Source organism: Mirounga angustirostris, unplaced genomic scaffold (assembly GCF_029215605.1).
Source record: "Mirounga angustirostris isolate CCGP_5_RB_7025 unplaced genomic scaffold, mMirAng1.0.hap1 SCAF_2, whole genome shotgun sequence".
In the NCBI taxonomy this organism is placed as follows: Eukaryota; Metazoa; Chordata; class Mammalia; order Carnivora; family Phocidae; genus Mirounga; species Mirounga angustirostris.
Window position 1 is genome coordinate 77,400,436 of NW_026991710.1, and position 17,273 is coordinate 77,417,708.

The following is a 17,273-nucleotide window of genomic DNA, read 5'->3' on the forward strand; positions in this document are numbered from 1 at the left end:
AATATTAATCTTCTAAAAAAAGAAAATGGATTCTTAAAGAATCTAAGGAACAAATGATTCTCCAAGCATATTCTTATTTTCCATGAACAACTTGACCCTCACAACATGAAAATAATTTTACATTTGTCTACTTAATGAAATGTGTTTTTTTGGACACACTCATTTCTTTCTCCATACCCTATGATGTCCAATCTATCCTCAATCTCTCCCTCTCCCTCTCTTTTTAGTAATAAGCCATTTCTTGTTTTTACTATCTGGACCTGTATAGCCCCCAAATTTGATTATGCTCTTAGAATTCCAAGCTACCTATTTGTGTGCGTGTGGCGGGGGGGCGGGGAGTGAAGAATAGATAACATAAAATGGTCATCACTTGTTCTTTTAATGACATCAGTCTCTACCCCACCTCCACCCCCAGACAATAGCAAACACATCTTTGGATTTAACACATTTATCTAGGTCCCCAAGAGAGGGAATTTCCTTCTGGTCACCTGCTCTCACTATGACCCCAAGTTCAGGAGTGACTATCCTGAGCTCTCTTCTCTGTTTCTCTTTCTCTTCACACAGAAAAGATTCTGGGGCAGCTGGACCGGTCAAATAGGAAAGGAAAGGTAGATATGATGGCTCATGCTGTGGTTATGGTACAACTGCAAGCTTTAGGGTGGCAGAAGTAGGGGATGTATTCTGGCGGGGGAGAGGGTGCCCTGTGGTCCCTAATGTGAATCATGACCTGGTTTAAGAAAGAGTTCCAAAACAAAACATTTTCCTTGCACTGAAATTGGGAGGGCAGGGAATGAGGTGAGAAGGATGAAATGTGTTGGCGAGGAGTGAAAAAACAGAAAACAATGAGCTGGTATGGAGTATTTCAGGCACCGAGCTAGGTCCTTTAGATACATAATCTGTATTCCTCACAGCTGTTCTGTGAGGGAGGTATGTATAGACCCATTTTTCAGATGAGGAGAATGAAGTTCAGAGAGCGGAACCGGTGCAGGCTTACAAAGCTCGAGAAGGAGCACAGATCTGGATGCTGGACTGCCTGAGCCCTGGGCTCTTGTTTGCCTATTAAAGCAAGAACTGGGAGGAAGCCACCATAGAGCTACAGACATGAGCATCCATGGAGGGGGCTCCAGATCATGTGGTGGTAGCTAGAAGAAGCCGGGACAGCAAGAACATGTTAGTTACGCCAGGACATGGACCCGGGCTAGCCTCTAGCTAGCGCTCTGTAGGGAAACAGTTATTACCACCACCCTGCTCACTCTTATAGGACAAACACAGGTTCACTGTCAGAGCCAACACTACGACTGGGTGGGTGCACTTTGACTTCAGGCGCATCAGGAAAGAATCCTTGTTCTTGAAAGATGCACCTCAATTTTTGGCAGTGACTTGAAATGTCTTTAGGAGGGGCTAGTTTTTAATCCCATCCTTGCAAGGTTCTCTTTATATGCAAATGACCTGAGAAATAACATCTTGATCTAAACCATATAAAATATTACCAAACTTGGCATATAAATGACTAAGGGAAAACTATTTTCAGTTTAAAGAAGAGTTTGAGGGGCGCCTGGGTGGCTCAGTCGTTAAGCAGCTGCCTTTGGCTCAGGTCATGATCCCAGGGTCCTGGGATCAAGCCCCGCATCAGGCTCCCTGCTCAGCCGGAAGCCTGCTTCTCCCTCTCCCACTCCCCCTGCTTGTGTTCCCTCTCTAGCTGTGTCTGTCTGTCAAATAAATAAATAAAATCTTTAAAAATAAATAAATAAATAAATAAATAAATAAGAGTTTGAAGGCACATGGATTTCAAACTGGAAATCAAGTAACCAACAATATGCAAAAATTTTCTAAGGGGTACACAAACAAAAACATATTTAAGGGAATCTGTATTTATATCTTTAACTTCCATATACACTTCATCCTAAAACCGATTGCCCTGAAAACGTGTCCTCTACTTTTCAAAATGAAGGCATCTCCTGCATCCCAATCTTCCCAAGATACATCGTATGAGGGTATAAAAGGCTCTAGGGTGGCACAAGTCAGGTGCAAACTAATTGGGAGGATTCGTGTGGTATTTGAGATAGTAAGGGACTCTAATGACAGGGTGACAAACTCTTTAGCAAATCAGGTCATTACAATTCTTGGCATTCATCAAAATGGAAGGAGGCCCTAATATGCCACTAATGGGTCCCTGAACATGATAGGTGATAATAAAACACTATCTGACTTAGTGCCTTTACTAGGTTCAAAGACTTTTATAAATTAAAATTTAAGTTTAATAAGCGAAAGGAATATCTAGTGCAAAATGAAAGATACTTAAAATGTTTTTAATGTGCACATTTTTTACCTAACAGCATTCCATCAAATTCTATCCCTAGAAAAACCTCCTATGTGCACATATCCATATGCTATGACTCACCTGTGTTAAATCTAACTGAACACTCTGTGGTCTGTTATTTTCTTAAGCAACGTGCTCCATGGCAAGGATGCTGAGCAACGGGAGATAGTTCTGTAAAGGGCAATCTTCATATTGTGAGACCTTGTTCAACATTCAATCAAGAAAAGGCAAACACAAATAAGGTCATCTTCCTCTAGTGAAAAATGTTAGGAAATGGGAAAAGAAGCAAGTTTCTGCAGAAGGCGTTTGCCCCACTTGCGAGACCAATTCCCACCTCCGCCTCATAGAATCTGCACTCAGGAGCTGCACTCACTGCTCACTTTGTCCCCCTCTGACTTCTTGAGGCCCCAGGTCATCAACATATTGCTCAATATTTTTTGTGATCTTCCTTAATCTAAGCAGATGACATAGGTCTTTTTTTTTTTTTTTAAACATATCATATAAGGCCAAAAGATATAAACTCCTCTCAAAGCTCTTCCTTCCTTCCGTGTCAGGTCACCCACAAACACGCACATGTCCCCTGTCCATCCTAAAAACCAACCAATAAGGAAATTACTCTGTGACACGCCTGCTCTTCTCAGCCTCACTTTCATCTCCTCTCTCCCTTGGTGGCTAAACTGTCCTCACTATTCATCTGCCCATTGACCCTTGAATTTAGAGCTGTCTGGATTCACGCTCACCACTCAAACTGCACTTTCAGAGGTGACCAGCGACCTCCCTCGCTGCCTCGTCCAACAAGCCAACAGCATCGTCTTTCCCTATGCCACTCTTGTACCATGTGATTAGCTGTTCTTTCTCAAACCTCTTTCCCTGGTCCCTTTATTTTATCCACCATAGTTCACACTGTCCTCCGCAGGGCTCTCTCTTTCATTTTCTCTCCTTTAAACTTTATAGCGTTGATCACCTAGTGAGGTTTTAAGACCTGCTCCTGCCCAGGCCTCACCTGCAGAGGTTCTGATTGAATTGGGCATATGAAGGGCCCAGGCCTTGTTTTGTTTGTTTGTTTGTTTGTTTTTAAGATTTCATTTATTTATTTGGCAGAGAGAGACATAGCGAGAGAGGGAATACAAGCAGGGGGAGTGGGAGAGGGAGAAGCAGGCTTCCCCTGGAGCAGGGAGCTCGATCCCAGGGGCTCGATCCCAGGGCCTTGGGCTCGATCCCAGGGCCTTGGGATCATGACCTGAGCCGAAGGCAGACGCTTAACGACTGAGCCACCCAGGTGCCCCAGGCCTTGGTGTTTTTAAAAGCTCCTCAGGTAATGCTAATGCGCAGCCAGGTGTGCAAACCACTGGCCTATATGCACTGGTGATCTTCTTCACACTCATGGCTGTTCACTCAAAAATCATTAACTCCAGTCCTAATGTTCATTCAACTCCATTCAGATTTTCAATTACTTTCTCGATAACTCCAACTGAATGCTCAATAAATACGAAATGCAGAACAGGTATTGAATTGATCTCAGTATCTCCTCACGTCATTCCTCTCTCTATAAATGTGGTCCTCCTGATTTTCTCTTTAATTATGGAGTCGTTATCCTGCCAGTCCTAAACTCAGAGCTTACAGGAATCCTTGTGCCTTTCTTCAAAAACTATTCTATTCGGTTATGGATGGTGCCTAGAATGTTTGTTCAAACCTGGCTTCCTTTCTCTACCCCTGCTCTTAAGTACTGTGATACTATTTTAATTCCAGTAATTCTTACTAAAAAATAAATCTTAAAAACAGTAGCTTCAATTAAAATGTTCTTTATCGTGTCATTGTTTCTAGGTTAAAATCCAAACTTCACATGAAATCTTTTACAAGTGTCCTCAATTATTGCTTTAGCTTCACCTTGATCACTTAATACCACTCTCTGGACATACTGAACTTTCTGAAGTTTCCTTAGCGTGTGATCAACACTAACATGGCCACTCATTGCATTTTCCGTCACTCTACCCAGAATGCCTTTCTCCTCCTTTTCTGCTGAGAGAATTCTACCCATTCTTCAATATTCACCTCAAAAGACACCTTCATTCTGAAACACTTTTTGTCTGTTTTCCTTTTATGTGCAGCAGAAGCAATCTTATCAAGCCATTTATCATACTGTACTGTAATGATATGTGTAAAGTTTGTGCCTGGGAGTTCTTGAGAGCATGATTACTTATGTGTATATGATATCTCCAACGTGATACATCTCTGAATATATATGTGGATATCTGAATATATATGTTTAGTTTTGTGTTCACAGTATCTAGCACAGTATCCTAGCAGAGATGTTCAAAATGCTATTTATTGTTTATCCAATTAATATTTGCTGAGTATCTACTAGGTGACCTCACTATTCCTGGTACCCGGGATGCATCAATAAGCCAAAGTCTGCCCTCCAAGTGATTCCCAAAAGAGAAGGCAATATATAAACAATATAAATATACTGGATAATTTCAATGGTCCTTAGGGCTAGAAAAAATAATCAGTGCCATACAGTGTTTTAGATCTGGAGTCAGAAAACATTTTCTGTAAAGGGTAATATACTAAGTATTTAAGGTTTTGTGCACCAAGGTTTCTAAACTGTAGGCACAGACAATATGTAAATGAACGAGCATGGTTGTGTTCCAATAAAACTTTATTTACAAAAACAGGTGGTGGGCTGTATTTGGCCAGCAGGCTATAGTTTGCTGACTCTTGTTTTAGATGACAGGGAAGGTCTCTCTGCAGAGCTGACTAATCACTAGAACATGAATATCTAGAAAGAGCCAATCATACTGAGCCAGAGTGTTCCAGGTACAGGGAAGAGCAATTACAAAAGTCACTATTTGGGAAGCAGAAATAAAGCCTTCATGGCTGAAGTGTGCTGAAAGAATAGATGAATGAATGCATATATGAACAAAGGCATGAATGAGTACCCATATAGAAAATAAAACCACTACTAAAAAGTGGAAAGTGTATGTAAAGAAGCATTCCCTTAATTGAGATATGTAGCCACATTCAGAGAGAAGAAACAAAGACATGAATGCACAGGAAAATATAAGTCAGTAGGATCTACCTAAAATTAGTTTACTCCCTGAGTATCCATTGAATAGCTAATATGCACTGAGGATTATTGCAGGTGCTAGAAATTAGACAAAATATTTAATAATTATGACATCTAAAGTTGCAGACAATCAAAATGTTAGATTCTTAGCAATGCATAAATTTTGATTTCTAGAAGTTGAAATAGGACTTCTAAGTACTGCAAAGTACTGCTTGTCACAGAACTAAGAGCAAATACTGTGATAAACAAGCAAACAAACAAACAAAAAAATGTGACCTGGGAATGAATATATATATATCTCAATCATACCAATTAATTTCATTTTAGCAAAATATTTTGAAAAAAAATTCTTGAACATCACCAAATGAAGTATGTTTAAAAATCATTGAGATATTCTAAGAAAAATGGACCAGAAGTTGAGTTTAATTTTTCTTTCACATTCTAAAATTTCCATTTTCTTAATGAAGTGTGTGTAGATAATAACAACAAATAACACAAATCAACATGTTTATTCTGCTTTTGGAAAACTGATGAGATGATCTAACTCTTTTTAAATAAATGACTTCTCCCCAAAAGACATCTTTGGCTGGATACTATCTGATTAACTCATGAAAATCAATCAAATAAGGCTACACACAATTTGTGTCATTTTAATGAACTGAATTTCCAAAACATACACTCAATAAAACTTTTTTGTTGTTGTTGTTGTTATAGGAAAAATATGGACTTTGGAGTTGCCAGACTTGGCTCTGTAGCCCGGTCCTCCTACTTGCTAAGTTTGCAGCCTTGTGCAGGCTGGAAGCTCCCAGAAGCACGATGCTCACGGGTACAGAGGGAAGGACTATCCCTCCCAGCGTTGTAGGAGGATTTAATGAGATACGGAAGGGAAAGCACCTGGAATTAGGAGGCAGGCAATAAATCTAATTTAATTGCTTCTTCTCCAAGACTGAGTTTATACCCCAAACAGAGTTATATCTGCATAAATGTATTTTAAATGTTGATGATTCAGTGTCCCTTAGTGTCTCTATTAAGAAGTACATATCTTCATATTCATAATGCTAATCAGGAAAAAAAAAAACAAGAACTGGGAGAAATCTTTCAATTTTCCACTGCATAGGGCTATTGGTATTAGTTTATGAGTCTTCATTCATACAACTCTCCCAGTGAGGAAAGTTTCCCCTTGTTTACAGCCTCAATCCCTTCTAGTGTATGTACCAGAAGAGAGGTCATATTTCTAGCCTTCCTATATAAGAACTGGTTCCCAGCTCTTCTAGGAAGATAAAATGTTTAGAAATCCCTCCAACAGTTGGGTCTTTCAGTTCCATTGATGCCTTCAGTCTGGCAGAGAGTTCTCAAAACACCAACATGATTTTATTAATGAAGATGAATGAATCCCAATTTGATTATAAGTTTCAGGACTAGAGCATATTGACCCCATATTGTGTGTTCCCAGAAAAGATGTATAAAACTGCCATCCCTTCCTGTGTGTGGTGTGATTTAAGAATCAACTTTTTTTTTATGGCTCCTAGATGCATGATTTTATAGCTTTACTGTTACTGATATTTTATAAAATTCAGAACTATTGGCTATATAAGTGCTGTCAGGGAAAAAAAAAAAGGTTTTGCGGCAAAACATGGAGATCATTTGTCAAGGGCTTGGGCTTGCACAACCTTTTCTGAACAGCCGTTTCAGCATTCAACAACCTCATGCTTCAACTCTCCTCCCTAAAAACTTTGTTCTTCAGTTTAAATTTAAGTTTTGATTTATATCATCAGCAAAGGCAGAGAAATGTGGATTACCATTCCCAGTGGATTATCCATTCATAGTTTATCATTAAATACGGGATAAATTATAATCTCCAGTTTAATCTTGACTTCCCACACTCATTTTCTCACCTTTATTCACCCCCGTCCCCTCTTTCTAATTAAGCAGCATAAAAGCTAAGCTACCTAAGACAGAGCCCCAAACTTCTAATGTTAAGAGTAAAGTGGGGGGACTCATTTACACAAAATAATTATTTTCCAAACATTATCTATCTTTAGTAATTTGTTTCATGGTTTGCTACTAAAATCGTGTAAAGCCTAACTATGTTCATGTTTTACTATTAAAAAATAAAACACAAATATTTGGACAAAATGATGTAATAAAAATAAATCAACAACCATGAACTTTTTTCCTGGTTGCCTCATCCCTTCCAACTCCCTGGGCAAAAAGAACATATCCCAGGATGATGCATACATCAGGGGCTTTTTAGGAATGCCTGGCACTAACTAGTATTAGCAATCATAACTATTTCCAAATATAGTAAATGTTTGCTCTCAGTCGTTTCTACATTTTGTTTGAGCAAATCAGTGCCACGGTAAGAAGAAATAATTTACAAGCTAAATTCCATTCTGAGCACTGGGTGTCATCCACAACTAAGGAATCATTGAATACACAACAAAAACTGATGATGTACTATATGCTGGCTAATTGAACATAATAAAAACAAATTCCATTCTCATTTTCTGACCGACTGTTTCTAAAAGAACAATGGAGACAATATATCTGAAACCACAGTAATATAGACCATAACAGTGATGGTGTTTTACCGTTAGATGATAAAAGTACATAGTTGAATATTATTAGACATTAGGAACATGATCCATATTTGCTAGAGTGTATATACTTTACACTAAACAAAAAACTTTATGTAAAAGCATCTCAAGAATATGCTTTGACTAGCTTCAGGAAGACTCATGTGTTGGTTTCATATGTCTCTTCTCCATACTGCCGGAATCCACACAAGGGTAGAAGCATTACTTGTATTAGGAAATAATTTGGCTAAACTCCATCTCTGTAAAACCATGTCACGTACGGGCCACAAATGCCAATAAAACAACAGAAGCAAAATAATTTTTCTCATAATCAGAAGGCTCCAAAGTTAAGGTTCATGGAGACACATAGGCAGAAAGTATAACAAATTATAAATCTGATCGTGATTTACATCTTTACAACACCTTCAACATAACCCTATAGGCTGAGGATGTGATCTTTTCTATCAATAAAGCTGAGTTCTTTTTGAGAATTTGTTCTTTTTGAGAATTTTAAATACTTCTTTTTTTTTTTTTAAAGATTTTATTTGACAGAGAGAGCACAAGCAGAGGGACAGAGAGGGAGAAGCAGGCTCCCCGCTGAGCGAGGAGCCCGATGTGGGACTTGATCCCAGGACCCTGGGATCATGACCTGGGCCGAAGGCAGCCGCTTAACAGACTGAGCCACCCAGGCATCCCATGAGAATTTTAAATACTTCTACTTAAGAACTTGTTTCTTTTTGTACTTCAGGGAAAATGACATACCTGCATTTTACTGATAGGACAGTGAAATGAAAAAAAAAAAAAAAGGAAGAAGAGATCAATTAAATTCTTTACAGAGATCTTTTTAGAGATAGTTGGACTTTGGTCATAAAATTGCTAACAATGAGAGGTGCTCAGCTTTCCCCTCAAGTAGCTACTGGCAACCTTTTCCCTTTAGATACATGAACTTGTTAACAATGTGATTGGTTAAGGAATTGTCTAATCATATATGTCAATAATAAAGAACAAAACACCTTGAAGTTTTCTTTCCTATTCTACTCCCCTGTGAAAGACAGATGTGTTGTGTCTAATTATTCACTGATTGATATCTGGAGAAACATTAACATAATTGGCACATTTGTTCTAATTAACAGAGAGAAACGGCCACATACCACCCAACATGAAAAGTGAGTCTAGCAGCCATTAGCTAGAAAAACCCACATCCATCAGAAAAGGCTACTCTGTTGAACTCAAACTGGAGCCCCTTGAGTCAGAACACCGAGACTGAGAATGATACAACAGAATTAGGAAGAGGGTGTACACCTAAGAGAATGGAGATTCAGCCCAGTGTCGTCAGATGCAGGTACATTAATCAAACAAATGGGAGAAGCAATTATGGGGTGATTATCAAAATAAAAAACTGAGCCAAGCCAAGCTTCTAGAAGGAGCATTGGCTGGAAGCTGGGAGTCTGCCAACTTTTCCTGACCGGTTTAGAAGTGACAAGTTTGAAGTTTTTCCTGTATTTGTTTGTTTTAACCCTGCCCTTTAGACCAGTGGTTCTCAAACTTTGTTGCATTTTAGAATCACCGGGGGAGCTATTAAAAATCTTGATAGCCAGGCTGCACATCCTACCAATTCCCAGGTGATCCCAGTGTGCATCCTCGCTGGAAAACCAGTACTGCATGTAGACTGGTTCTAATGTTCTTGCTAAAATGAAGATTTTGATTAAGTAGCCTGGGGTGCGGCTTGAGATTCTGCCTTTCTATGAAGTTCCCAGGTCATGTCAATACAGATAATCTATGCATCACACTTTGAATAGTAAGGTCTTGGCAATTCTAAGAAAAATGTCCATAGCTAATAGCCTTCTGGAGACTTTTACCAGGTAGGGGTTGGCTCCAATTGCTCCAGAGTTTGAAATCCCAGAATTATTTTCTTTTGATTTCTCACAGTGGCAACAGTTTCTCACCATCCCTTGCATGACTAAGAAAGTCTTCATTATAGGACGCAAACAAATGTTCTTTACCCGTAAAAGTTGTGGCTAAAAAGTGCCTTAAAAAACAAGAAGCAAAAGGCCATTAAAAAAAAAAAAAAAGTGTGCACAATGACCCGCACTTTCTCCCTCCACCTCCTACCACCCCCATAGCTATTGTGGAGATATTGTTGCAGATGTTCTCTATTGTCAAGAATAGAGGCTACTTTGTTTATGTATCCATTTGCTTGTCAGATTTGCAATGAAGTAAGAGGCTTATTCACTTTTGTGTTGACTACTGTCCAAAATATTTTGTACGTTTCAATGGGTTTGTGAAAGGAAGTGTGTTTTTATGCTTTAAAAAAAGTGTTGGTCTTCAAGCATGTTGAAATTGTATCTTTAGACAATTGTAAAAAAAAAAAAAGCCAAAGAATTAAAAAAAGCAAGTGGAAAATGTAGTGACATTTTGCTCAGTTGTAACTTCTGCAAAGGGAAGGGATTTGCTAAGAAAGGAATTTGTTTTCCTATTGAGGAAACACTCCCTTAATTGCACATATGTCTGGCTCATTGCTTTTGAGAGCTGAATGTACACAGACCACACTGCGGAGGCAAGCTTGTCTTGAAATCTGAAAACTTCCATTCCTAAAGCCTAAGTTCAACTATGAGAAGATAAAAGCACATTGACCTAATGAACTATTAAATTAACTAATAGTGACAACCACCCAAAATGCCCAAAGTAGAACGACTATATCTAATAATTTCTTCCAAGGGAGCAAAATGGCACTGAAATGTTCTTAAAATGCTAATTTTTCAGGGCAAAGGAACCGTAAATTGACGAGTCCATGGTTAGTTCCTAACCAGTCTTTACTACAAATTTGCCTTTAGGGATAAGGATCTCCCAGCATTTCTTCTTATGTACCAAGTAGAAGTGGGACTCTTACAAAGTCTGGCCACCATTAGAAATTATTGGCTTTCTGCTCTCTAGGATTGCCATTTCTCACCCCCAGTGAGTTTACAGTAAATAGTGCTTCTAGGCATATGGAGAGACTCACTGAAAGAAATTCCAAAGCAAGAGAACCGATTGAAGAAACATATACTTTTCTCAAGAGATAAGGGTCATAGAAATAAAAGACCATCTTGCCCTGTGATTAAAGACACAGTCTAGGTCATTGCCTCGTGCTCAAGCGCCACTGAGAGAGAGATTATCTTCGAAAACAGCTAAGGCCTGTTGATTGCTGATTTTAGGCCATCTAAGAAAAGCTCACTCTAGTGGATCTGCTGCACTTTAGCCTGGAAGATCTCCCTTTCTCCCGAAAGACCAAATTGGTTCTAGGTTTTATTCATTGAATAAAATCAAGTTTTTCTAAAAATCATGTTCAGAATTTTTTATCCCCACAGAAATTAAAGTATCCCCTTTTATTTCTCCATCTCTTTTACTTCTACCTTAAGACAAACAACCATTTTCTCTTGCTTGTGTTAAGGCAAGGTCCCCTAGATGGATCCCTGCTTTCATTCTTACACTGTGAAAATCAATTTTCCACGCAGCAGGGAGAATGATCTTTGAAAAACATATATATCCCAACATGACACTTCCGTACTTAAAATCTCCAATGGCTTTTCCTGCGTTCAGAGATCCATCCAGGCTACTTACCATGTCTGTTAATCCACAAACTTGTCCTCCTGCCTCTGACTGAAGGTCTTCCTGCCCTCCTCACGGCTTCATGACATATGTCTCTGAGCTACTGGCCCTTTTTCAGTCTATAGCCACATCCACTCCTTCTGAGGGTATTTTGCTCCCCCCGCCTGGAACGTCCTGACCCAAATCTTTTCACGACCGGCTCTCTCCTGTCACTCAGACCTCAGGTCGGATCGTGCCTCCACAGATAGATTCTCCTTGACTTGAAAGTGACTTCCCATCCCCAGCAACCATCAACCTCTCAAAATGACCTTGCCTTATTTCCTTTCATTTGCAATTGCAGGACAGTATCTTGACCATTTATTTCTATTCCTGTTTAGTCCTTTTTTCTTTTTTAACCCATTAGGGACTTTGGCTGACTTGCATCTCCTGGATACTAGAAAAGTATCCAGCACACAGTGAGTAGATAACAAATATTTCTTGAATCAAGGGATTAATGACTAAAAAAATAAAGAGTGCATGTTGTACTACAGCTCAAAGGAACCACAATGTATGTGCACCAGTGAAGCCCCAAATGTGTTAGGAGTCCAGAAAGGGTTTATAATTTCTTACTGTTTTTTTTTTAAGAATTGATGTTGGCATCATTTAACTTCATTATTATTTTTAACGTGGTTTACATGGCTATTTGGGCTTCTGGTAATCTCTGTGTATAACTATTAGAGGCAGATATTGGAAGAAAAACACATGGGGTAACCATGATAAAGAAGTGACGCTGACAACTGTTGACTGAACCAATGCAAAGCTTGCAAGCTGACTACTACTCTGGGAATGTAATGCTCTTGCAAAACTGTTTGGAAGGCTGATAATCAGCTCGTAATAAAAACCCCTTCCTGTTGCTACACCCATGCTAGGAAAAACTCCACCAGATCTTCCTGGGCACTGAAAGCAGTATCTCTCCCCAGATTCGTATTCAAACTCTTCTTTCCTCTCTAAAGCTCTTTTGCCTGCAGAGAATATAAAGTACAGCTCGGAAGACAATGCACCTGCATGGAAATGCATCAACGTGAAGTTCCGGTTATGAGGGAACGGCAGTGAAACATGCACGCCTCTCATGAAACGAAATGTTCAGCAGCCATATTAATAATCAATCGGATGGAGTGCCACCTGATGCTGCACATTTGGTGGAGCCTCCGGCTGCCGGCAGCTTTTTGCCCTGGCAGTAGTAGCTTAAAAAAAAAAAAAAATCTGTTCCCTGTTTATCAAGACTAAACTCAGCAAAATAATCTATTCTTTTGCCCTCCAACCCATATTTACCCACTTGCTAATTAGAAATGCAAATGTTGATAAATAAGATGACGGTTTCTAAGCACAACTGGGTCAATAAGTTGAACATTGTGCCCTCTTCCTCCAATTAAACTCCTATGAGAAATAGCTCAATTATAATTAGAGAAGCAATTATCCCCTTGTTAAAGGTGATACAAATCACAGGTTTTAGTGAAAAATTCAGTTTTGCTCCTTCTGCCATGCCAACAAATCTTGTATGCATTGATGTTTTGATCCCAGTACTCTCCAAAAGAGATAATCTGATGAAATAAAGTATCTCTGAGTATGTTTCTGGCTCACCATGTGACAGCAACATTTTCTAGGCATAAACTAAGACGAGCAAAGAGGGATTCATTTCACAGAATGCTGCTATTATACCACTGAAGCAACCCTGCACCCATTCATGAGAGTATGGATTTTCTGGCTTGTTTAGGGAAATGGGGAGGCTTGTCTATTGAAAGGGAGGCAAATGCCTTTCCAGAAATGTAAGAAAAACATTATATTTTCGGCTTGGTCCTAGCAAAAAAGTTATTAAGATAGTGGGCAATACCATTTTAGAGTGTTTCTGGTAGTTGTTTTTCTTTCTCTCGTCTAGTCTGTTCTTAATTTTAATATATGTATTATTAACCTGCCCTATACTCTTTGAACTGAAGTAACTCCCAATGAGCCCCCCCGCCTTTTATTTTATCCTGGTCCTAGTGGGTTGGAACTTTGCTCTCAGGCTTTAGACTACTGGATCCCCTCACCTCACACTGAGTTATCTCAATAGGGTTGCATCTTCAGGGGTGACAAACATCTTTTTTCTGGAAAGTTCCATCTCAATTTCCTGAAATGTACCCATATCCAACAGGGATTCTTTCCTTCATTTAATTAAATATAGTCAGAGACTCTCCTAGGTAGATTCAGTCTGCCGGTATTAGAGATAAAACATGAACAAACCCTCTTTTTGCTCATTTCTTCACAGTTTAGGCAGGCAGAGGAGTCAACAGATACATTTCAACACAAGTAGTAGTTGGGGCTAGATAAAATCATTGTCTATAGGGGCCAGCCACATTGGTTCTTCCATACCCGGTGTTAAATTCTGAGATAATTCTGTATGTGCTGTGATGCAACTGAGTGCTCCTCCTCTCCTTCCCAATACTGGATGGCTCCCTGGGCCACCCTCTGATTCAGCAGCTAAAGGGTTTATACCTGATACGGCACAGAGTCTTCAGACTCTGCCCCTGTGCTAAGGAAGTTGTGCAGTTGTTAAATATTTTAAATAAAAAAAAAATAGAAAAGAAGGACTTGGCAAGGAGACCAGAGGAGGGAGCATCAAGCCTAGAACCCTGAAACCTAGGTGGTTTATCCTGGAGTGCCCGCAGCACAATTTTTTTTTTTTACCCAGTAAGTATTAAGGTGAGTTCTTAGTCAAAAGGGTCACCACCTGTAGAGATGGGAGTACAAGAAATCTGGATTGGCCTCTTCCTCCTCTGAAACTTTGTCATTCTCTTTCCTTTGGCCCTGCAAAGGAGAACTACCACCAGTAGCCTCAGCCCAGATTTCCTCTCTGAAATAAAATATGCAGGCGGCTCCAATGTCCTGGGACCAGGATGACTAAGTGGACAACAGTAACTTTAAAAATCAGAAAAACGACAGGGCGCCTGGGTGGCTCAGTCGGTTAAGCGACTGCCTTCGGCTCAGGCCATGATCCTGGAGTCCCTGGATCGAGTCCCGCGTCGGGCTCTCTGCTCGGCGGGGAGTCTGCTTCTCCCTCTGACCCTCCCCCTCTCATGTGCTCTCTCTTTCTATCTCATTCTCTCTCAAATAAATAAATAAAATCTTTAAAAAAAATAAATAAAAAATAAAAATCAGAAAACGACAGCAGCATGTCATGACTTGTAGATATTTACATTAACAAGTCATTTATAAAGTGGATATTTACATATGGGGCGTCTGGGTGGCTCAGGTGGTTGAGCGACTGACTCTTGGTTTTGGCTCAGGTCATGAACTCAGGGTCCTGGGATCGAGCCCCACGTGGGGCTCTACGCTCAGCGGGGAGTCTGCTTGAGATTCTCTCCCTCTCTCTGCCCCTCCCCCAACTCTGAAATAAACAAGTCTTTTTTTTTAAAGAGATATTTACGTAAATAAGGGCCTTTCCTTATTTAAAGCTTGCAATGCTATCTTCATTTGTAGAATTTATGGACTCTAACCGAAGTCTGGCTAAAGAATAGAGGAGGGCATATTGGTGGTGGTTCTTCATAGGACAGAAGATTCATCTCTGCATACCCCACAGCACTGGCGCAGGTTCAGTGCACTCAGCGACTATTCTGAATTCAAGAGGTTGAATTCCATCTTCTGTGGATCAGTGGGTGATAATATAATAATAGTACGCAAAGTGGCTGATGTTTCTTGAGCTTTCTGCATGTCCTAAGTGATTCACATGTACCATCTCAATTAAACTCCAAAACTACACTCTGGAGAGATACTATTATTATTATTATCTCCATTAATAATTCAGAAAACATACGTACAGAGCACTGAAATACCTTGCCCAAAGTCAAAAAGTTAAAAATGGTGATGCTTGTGTTTACACCTAGAGTTCTGTGGGGAAATGAGATTAACATTCTATGGTGGTGACTAAAGCCAAAATAAGGGGTGATATTAAATATTATTTATGACCTCAGAAATGCCTCTGCCATTATTTGTATCACAGGTGATACCACCGTAATTTAAGATAGTAGAGTTCTTTAGAAATTTATTGACTTGTATGGGAAGGAAGACAATAATTACCGCCTCGTATTCTGCAAATAATGTACCTGACTACTTCTTCAATGGAGCTAGACACATACTTATAAAACAAAGATCAATTGAATTGATCAGCCATGCATTCATTGAGCATTTACCATTGGAGTTTTTCAGAATCGTTTGCCTTGGATGCAAAAGAAGCACAAATCCTTGCCAGTATAGCCTGATATCTTAAGGACTGGTTTTATTTACGAGAAAGGGCAAGAGTCAATCCGTGAGCTCAATATTTCATTCTACGCTATTTTTATGCTTTTAGATTCTTCAAAAAATTTAAATATTAAGTAATGAATGCATTTATCATAAAATTAAAATAATCTTACAATCTTTTAATTCACCAGGTTACATTTCATTCCTTTCTTTATTCATTTATCTACCCCTCTTAAGCAACTGACCATTGTAATGTGTCCCATTAAGGTACTTATTAGCTTTCTGATCTTAGTGATTCTAAGGGTGTTGGAAAGAATCTATGTACAAGTTTGCTAGCCTGCTCTTGAGCATGGCTGTTTGATGTGTCTTTTGACTTCAAAAAAAAAAAAAAAGAAAGAAAAAAAAAGCCACATTAAATATAGTTCTTTGAATGTCAAATGGGCATATGATTTTTGAGCTTGCCAAGTGTTAATTGGTCTCTTTCCCACTGATGATACAAATAAAATTCACAGCCAATCAGTTTCAGTCATGAATCTTTACTCCTTGACAAAGTGAACCACTTTGTTGGAGAGACTAAAAAAATGAAAAAATTACTAGGCTCATATCACTGAAAGTCTTTGCAGGGATCAGCAATCTGTAAGAAATGCTGGGTAAAAATGAGGCTATGGATGCCCATGTTACTCAGAATATATTTTGGTCTTTAAGGCAGTTTAATGGCGGTTTGCATTAGAATTTTTAAAAATACAATGAAGGAGACAGATGCACTATTATAATAAGTGAAATGAAATACTGAATAGAAAAGAGTTGCCTCCTTTCATTACACTAAATCATATTGTATATCGGTGTTGGAAGATAAAGTCTTGATGTGGTTGGATAAAACAGCTATAATCATGCAAAGTCTCCGACGCGCTGCTTGAAAGTACCATGGGATGCCAGTTACAAGGCAAACAATAGTTCTCTTCTTTCAGAGTACAATAAGAAGCTTCATTAAGAGTGCTACTTTGAGGCTTCGCATTGGCACATGGAGAGATATAAATGGCTGTGAGAGAAAAAAATGCAGTTGTTTTCTAAGAGCCTTGCCTAAATTTCTAATTCATTTATTATTAATAATAATTTGGAAAGAGCAATTAGATGTTTAATCTTGTTGTTGTGAGACCAGCTAACGGAGCTGACTCCCACCTTTGCTTCAACCTTCAAAAGACTGAAAAACTATGACAAATCTAATAGTAAGTGTACAGCTACAAAACTTTTTTGAACGATGATGTGTCAATAATTGTTTTTTTGCAATTTCATAGATAGGGAGAATTCAGGGCTTATTTTTACACACACACACAAAAATCCAGCGGGTCCATATGCAGACCCAAATGGCGGCAACTAAAAAATGCCTCTTTCCATACATGCAATAAAGAGTAAAAATATCAAAGGACTGAATATAGTTTAGAGGTTAACAAGGACCAACAAGTTGGCA

The 17,273-nt window shown here is 39.1% G+C and overlaps 1 protein-coding gene across 1 annotated transcript in view; it reads right to left on the minus strand.

The window, feature by feature from the left end:
* Positions 1–17,273, minus strand: part of UNC5C (unc-5 netrin receptor C) — a 347,498-nt gene that overhangs the window by 76,997 nt on the left and 253,228 nt on the right. The gene's annotated exons all lie outside the window — the stretch shown is intronic.